The following is a 7808-nucleotide window of genomic DNA, read 5'->3' as shown; positions in this document are numbered from 1 at the left end:
CCAATAGTCAGGCATGATGGGAGCGGTGGTCCAGCAACATTTAGAGGTCCACAGTTCCCTGCTCTTGTTGTCTGAAGGTGAGCAAATCTTTCCTCCTGAGTAACGGGTGGAGAATATTATGACAAGATGAGAGAGGTACATTGTGGAAGAGGGGGATGAAAGCTGCTTCATTAACAGTCAGTGCTTTGAAAATAAAGAAAAACCATGTGGATACATAAAAAGTGTTCTTGAACTTTCTTTTTCACACACCCCTCCTCCTTCCTCCACCCCCACTCTCTCTAGAGGGGCTTCAAATTAAGCACTGACCAAACACATAATGTAAGCAAACAATAACTATAAATTAACAGTTTGTGTTGGCAACATGGAAGAAAGCTAAAGTGGATCTCCTTGGACAGGAGTCAATTCACATGTCAATAGGATCCAACTCCTAGGGGCCAAGGACCCTGTGCCCCTTTCAAAAGTAAAAGATTTGAGGGGGCGCCCCTCCCCCCAGTTGATGGACATTTAATTTGTATTGATTAGATTCAAATTGTGTGTGCACGCCGTGTCTTGTGATCAATTATGTAGGGTGGGGCTTACCTGCCTCCCAATATTTTATTCAAGCTGGCACCCTTGCACATGTCTATTAAATACGCCGTATATTTTGAAAAGCCATAGGCACTAGCTGGCCTGCTTTTTCTTTATTAAGGAAGGTTATAAAGCTCCACTAGTTTTCAGCAAAAGAGTCTGTTTTCTTCTACTCTGTGCCAGGTGTAGTGGCTGAGTTAGCTTTTTCATCAAGGCTACATCCCATACTTTCTTGTCCCAGTAATCCAGAGTAAGCCATTTTGAGTCTTTCCAAGGTTGGACTATTAATTAACATTCTAACTGCCATAAGAAGAAAACACAAATACATCTTGGTTTGTTACTATAGCTGACCATATAGTGTGTGTGTGTGTGAGTGTGTGTGTGTAAACTAATTCAATATTAGCACAAACCCCTCCCCTCAATTTGATCAGAGTCTGGATCCTTGATGTGTTTTCCCTGGGTTGACACAGGTTGGGGTAATGAAAATGCACAGTCCTTGAATTTGTGCAGTTTTCCGCTTCAGCTACCCAAATGGTTTGACCTGCTGTTGGTGCCCAAAGCTCCGTACAGCCTGGGACATAGATGCCCGAAAAATTGTCTCATCCCTTCTGTACCCAGCCAGTCATTGCAATTACGGGGAACAGTGCCCCTTGTGATAGAAAATTCCACTACTGTTTTTGAATAAAGGGAACATGTCATTATAGCTTAACACACACATATTCTAAAAAAAAAAAAAAATCTGCAGCAGAGCAATCCGTGTTTTATTTATTAAAAATATTTTTTATTTCATTGTTAAAAAAAGGAGATGCTGCTTTGCCTTTTCCCACCCGCAACTGAGTAGGAGGGTGAAACGGTCCTTTGAAATATTCCCACCCTCCACCCCACAACTCTAGATGACTCTTGGGGGCCCAGCCCAGCATGGGCCCATCCAGAGCTGTCTGAATTCAACTTGGCCCAATGCCATTTTGGCCCAGTTTCATTGAGCCTTCAGCTAAATCCAGGACAAATACAGCCAGAATTGTACAGTTGGAAGAGACCTCAATAGCTCTCAATTTCCCTTCCCTATCAGTCATGTGAACAGCCATGCTGTATGAGCTCAACAGCACTCTTGTTCCCCAAGCCACTGCGGGTTTACTGCTTCTGATACTAGCCATCATAAGCTTTATTCTCCATGAATTTGTTTAATCTGCTAAAGATGTTGAAGATGGTGCCATCCCTTGTGGTAGGAAATTTCATTGATCAACTGTGTCCATCTCTAAATAAATAGTTCCTTCTCAGCTCCACTGGATGAGCCTGGGTTTTAGGACTAGGAAAGGAGAAAATCTCCCTATCCACTTTCTCTGTACCTTGTATAAACATAAGAGGAACAATAAATCAAATAACCAATGATTTGTTGCCTTTTGTGACCTGCTGCTGGATGTGGCTGACTCAGGCTGCCTAATGGTGGGGACGGCCCTGAGCGGAAACCTGCCCAGAAAGCTTGGCCAACAGACTTCCAATGGCCGCTTTCATCTCCTTGTTCTTCAAAGCATAGATAGCTGGGTTCAGCAAGGGGGTGACACAGGTGTAGAAGACACAGAGAACTTTATCAATCATGAACCGGGCAGATGGACGCAGGTAAATGAACAAACAGGGCCCAAAGTACATGGTGACCACAATAAGGTGAGAGGTGCATGTGGAGGCAGCCTTGGTGGTCCCTTCAGAGGGACCCCGGGAGCGGACTGTGTAGAGGATGAATCCGTATGAGATGAGCAGGCCAACAAAAGACACCAGTGATAAAATGCCACTGTTGGTGACCATCATGACCTCCAAGGGGTAGGTGTCAATGCAAGCCAACTTGATGACCAAGGGGAGGTCACAGAAGAAACTGTCCACCTGATTGGGCCCACAGAAAGGCACATTAATGATGAAACACAGTTGCACAGTGCCATGGAGGAGCCCACCAGCCCAGGAGGCAAGCACAAGCCCAATGCAATGATGCCGGCTCATAAGTGAAACATAATGAAGAGGATGACAGATGGCTACGTAGCGGTCATAGGCCATGGCCACCAATAGGAGCATCTCGCTGCCTGTAAAGACATGGACAAAGAAGATTTGTGCCATGCAGCCATCAAAGGAGATGACATGGCATTTGGCAACATAATCAAAGAGGGATCTTGGGATGGCAAAGGAGGACAGGCAGAGGTCCTGGAAAGCCAGCTGACCTAGCAGAAAGAACATGGGTGAATCTGAAAGGCGCTGATCCCTGAAAATTGCTGAGAATATGAGGATGTTGCTGAAGAGTGTACCAATGTAGAGGAGGAGGAAGACAACAAATAAGATGAGCTGGACTTCCCATGTTTCAGAGAGGCCCAACAGGGCAAACTCGGTCACCACTGTCTGGTTTGCCGACATCATTCCCTTCGTGCATATCTCTGTAAAAATAGGAAAGGGAGAAAGGCAAGGGTAATGAGATGATTCCATCAAAGCTTTAGGTAAAATCAGCAAATGATGCATCTGTTTGTCAGCTGCTATTATTCTTGGCTGGGTCCTGAGGCTACTGTCATAGTGATTCGTACAGTGTCCACAAAAACATCATAGGGTGACATATGCTGCATCGTACTATTGCTCCATCCAAATCAGTATCATCTGTGGCCATTCAGATGCTGTCAGACTCCATCTCCTGTCATCCCTGAGCATGCTGGCTGGGGATGATGCGAGTCAAGAGTCCAAACAAATATTTGAAGGGTCATAGGCTCCCAATCTTATAGAAAGCAGGACCAGCCCAAGGTAACGTGCTGCCTGAGGTGAACCAGAAAATGACACACCATGGGAATACTGGGAACAATAGTTTGTTAAGAGTGCTGGGTTAGAGCATGGATGAGGAATATCAGGTTCAGAGACCATATACAGCCCTCCAGGCCTCTCTGTTGAGACTTGTGCTCTCTTGTTCTGATTTAGATTCAGAGCTATTAGCATACAAAGGGGGATGAGAAGGCACTCTGGACCAGGTCTTGTTACACCAATGAAACAAAAAAGGGGGAAAAATCAATATTTGAGAGGTAGAAAAATTACGTTGCAGAAAGTAAATGAACAAATGAAACTAGTGCAGGTTCATTATCTAAGTTAATAATGAAATTACTGGGAGAGGGGAATACAAAAGGGTTTAATTCGCCTAATAAAAGGTGTAGGTAAGAAAGATTGTTGAGAAAGAAAAAGCTGATCTTATTTTTCTTCAGAAATTAATATTCTTTTGGTGTCCTTTTCTAAGATAGGAATTTGCTTTTTATTGAGGCAGCCCATTAGTCCATTTACTTCAACATTGTTTACACCGACTGGCAGTGGTTTTCCAGAGTTTACAACCAGGAGAGAATTCACAACCTTACTTTGAGTTGCTGAGGATTAAACCTGGAACCTTCTGCATGAAGAGCAATTGCTCTGCCAATGTGCTATGACCCTTCCCCATCTTATCAACACCCTAAAATGGTCTTCCTTTTCACATCTCTCTTAAATACATCCCAGGCCTTGGTTCCATTCTCCCCTTCCAATACATTGTCCACCCACCTCTTCCAAGAAATGCGGGGTGGGCAGGAGCCCTGATTTTTCTCCTCAAAATTGTTTGCATCCAGTTCCCATTGTTCCCTGCATATAATGGGTTGCTGTTAGTGAAAGTAGAGTTTCTTAGTAGCACTCAGTTAGGTCTAATCATAGAGTGGTGCTCTGTGGAGTGTCCCAGCTAGCCATCTCCTCTTCCTGGATACTCCCTCTCTGTTCCCCATCTCCTAGCTTCCCATCTCTTCACTGCCACCCTGAAGAAGCATTAACAGGCTGCTGGCACTCTGAGCAGGTTCAGTCCTCACTGGGCTGTTTTGAGGTAGGATTCTCCCCCTGTAAGAACGTAATAAAATATTGCTGGATCAGGCCAATAGCCCATCTAGTCCAGCATCCTGTTCTCACAGTAGCCAACCAGATGCCTGTGGCAAACATGGAAAGCGAGTTCCAAGCACAAGAGCAATTTCACTTCCTAAGGTTTTCAGCAACGGGTGTTCAGAAGCATCACTGCCTGTGACTGTGGAGGCAGAACATAGCCATTGTGGCTGGTAGTGATTGGTGACCTTGCCTTCTATTAATATGCCTAATCCTCTTTTAAAGTTATGGTGGCTATCACTGCCTCCTGAAGTGCTTGATTTCATTTGCCCTGAATCTTCCAACATTCAGCTTCCTTGCTGTTTGCTAAAAGATTTTTTTTTTACTTTCTTACTTTTAATTTTTATTAAGGGTTATAGAGAAAAAATCAAAACTTAATATTCTCCTCCTTTAAAAAAAACAGCAAACCAATACTTTTATCTAGATAAAATAAAAACACAAAAAGGGTGGGGGTGTAGAAGGAAATAGAGAAAGAGAAAGAAAGAGTAGAAAAGAGAAAAGAGCTTAAAAGAGAAAGACAGAAAAATAAGATTTAGAAAATAACTAATTTCTGATTCTTCATCTGTCTGCTATATAAAATCAATCCCATCAGATGTCAAAGAGATAAACAATTACCTGACATTCAGAAGACATCTTAAGGCAGTCCTGTTCAGGAAAGTTTTTAATATGTAACGCTGTACTGTTTTTAACACTTGATTGGGAGCCGCCCAGAGTGGCTGGGGAAACTCAGCCAGATGGGCAGGGTATAAATAATAAATTATTATTATTATTAATATTCACTTTGTCCAATCCATTATAACACCCACCAAAGCCACTTTCTAGAAACAAACATTTTGGGGGGACTTATTGAGGTTCCACTGAGGATGCTGGCTCTTCCCTCTTGTTTCTCAGCCCTGTTTTGGTTGCAGCCCATGAAAGACAGTCAGCAAGTAGAACCAGCAAGTAGAAGTAAGTAGAAGTAGCCCATTTGGTGCCAATATCGGTATTACTGTAGATGGCACTTTAGATGTAACACCCATGATTTTCTATTGTGCAAAGTGAAAGGAACCAGCTGGACATCTCATGGGTAGCCTGTGAAATTTGTTGCCCCAGCACATTGTGATACTCAGTAAGAATAAATTACAGAAATAAATGTGTGAACACACAAAGATATCTCAATGCCTCCTGTGCATGATAGTGTGTTCAGAAGCAGAGGAAATAACTGACAGAATTATGAACAGTCAGATGACACTATCATGCCCTATTTTGAGATTCCCTTCCAAAGAACATCTGGCACCATCTGAAGACAGAGTGCTCAGCTAGATGGCCCAGGCTGCATCCACACATTGTTTATGTAACTGTTAATTTCCACACTATATTTGATCTTTCACACAACAACTTCCAGAACTATAGTGGAATATAACGTAGCTTTAGTGCTAATTTCCATGTTATTTGCTGCCAGAAAAATCATTTGCAAATATTATGGAAATGGGGCTAAACTTACACTGTTTTCCTCCTTAGTTCTTAAAAGAGCCAATGTAATTTGAAAATGGATGGTCAGGAAATAGTGGGGAAATGGAATGAACTGTGATGTGTATATGAGCCACAGTCTGATCTGGAGGGGTAGTTCTGATTGCTCAGCTTCTTATATTCTCCCTTAGAAAGGAACACCACTTCCCTAACCTCCGTATTCTAACAACATGCTGGGATGGATTCATTCCAGATCAGGCTGCGGTAATCTAGCTGAGTGTTCTGTCTTCTGACAGATGCCCATGAGAAACCCACAAAAAGAATTTGGGAGCAGCAGCCATCTTCCACTTTTGTTCTCCAGCATAGAGAGGCATGCCAGCTCTGATCCTGGAGGAACTATACATAGTCTCTAGTTGCTTTGGATGGAGAATTACAATGATGACCAGTCTCTATGCTACCCCTATGTCCAGAAGCAAACTAGCCACCAGAAGGCATGTGGAGCGCTGGAGATAGAGAAGGGGAGAGAGCAGATCAGCAGATAGAAACTGCTGGACAGCTCCTTGGAGAAGTCTGCAAAATTTCATTATACCAGAGCCTTGACCTGCCCTTTGGAAAAATCTAATACACCCTGAAGTATTTTTTCACTCACCTGCAAACCCCAGCAGATATTTCTTAAGGTTTTCTGCAGCAACCTCTGTTCAGCTCAGCGTCAGTTTGGAGCTGTTTGGTTGAGTTCCATCTGCTGGCTGTGTGTTGCGAGGATGAGATCTACCTAAAAAGCAGGATGATCAGTAAATCAAGAGTAAATAGAGAGAGAGAGTGGAAGTTTTTAATTGCTCATTTCCCCTCCAATGGGAATTGCATTTGCTGGTGCCTTATCTGGTCCCGGGGAGCTAGTTTAAAAAGTAAAACTTTGTGAAGCAAGTGTTACAGAGCTGTCCTCAAGGGTACATTCTGTGTTAGTTTGACTTCTAATTTGGTTTCCTGGGTAAATGACACAGGATCAAGAAAGATGGGGAAAACTGGAGTGTGATTTTACTACTTAATCAATGGCGATATCTAATTTTCAACATCACAATATATCACCAGCTAAATATCATGATATCTTGATACATATCTGTGGTGATAGAGGGTGTGCCATGCTTTGGTGCAGCAGCAGAGGGCCTTGCTTCACCTCCCCATGGCAGCAGGGGGCCCCACTGTACCTCCCCATGGCAGCAGAGGTGCGCTGTGCTTCCCTGCAGCAGCCAAGAGCCTTGACGATGCTCCCGGCAGTGGTGGAAGGTCTTAAAATGTAATGAAGCAGTAGATTTAATAAAAATATTAAATAATAATATATTTTCAACTAATTTAAGAGTAGTTTAAGTGATTTACTAGTCAAGCTGCATCTTAGACCACTCAGAGGTCTAAGTAGAATCTGTGCATGCATAAGCCCCACTGAGTTCAACTAAACTTACTTTCCTGGGAGTAAGCCCTACTGAATTCAGTAGGGCTTGCTTGGGAGTAGACATACTTTTGCTTTCACTGCTTACTGAAAAACACCCTCCCCATCATTCTCACAGAATACCCAACCAGCTAAATCTCCTTCCATCCATCCCCACCCCCACAAGTCCCCCCCCAACCCACATCCCACCAATCTTTCCTTTTTTATCAAAGGGAGGGAGGGCAAGCAAGCAAAAAGATAGTTTCCAATCAATCAATGTTGTTGTTGTTTAGTCGTTTAGTCGTGTCCGACTCTTCGTGACCCCATGGACCAGAGAACGCCAGGCACTCCTGTCCTCCACTGCCCCCCGCAGCTTGGTCAGACTCATGCTGGTAACCTCGAAAACACTATCCAACCATCTCGTCCTCTGTTGCCCCCTTCTCCTTGTGCCCTCCATCTTTCC

This window comes from Podarcis cretensis (assembly GCF_951804945.1).
Source record: "Podarcis cretensis genome assembly, chromosome: 13".
Taxonomy (NCBI): Eukaryota; Metazoa; Chordata; class Lepidosauria; order Squamata; family Lacertidae; genus Podarcis; species Podarcis cretensis.
The sequence above is the reverse complement of the archived record's forward strand: the minus strand, read 5'-3'. Positions refer to the sequence as shown.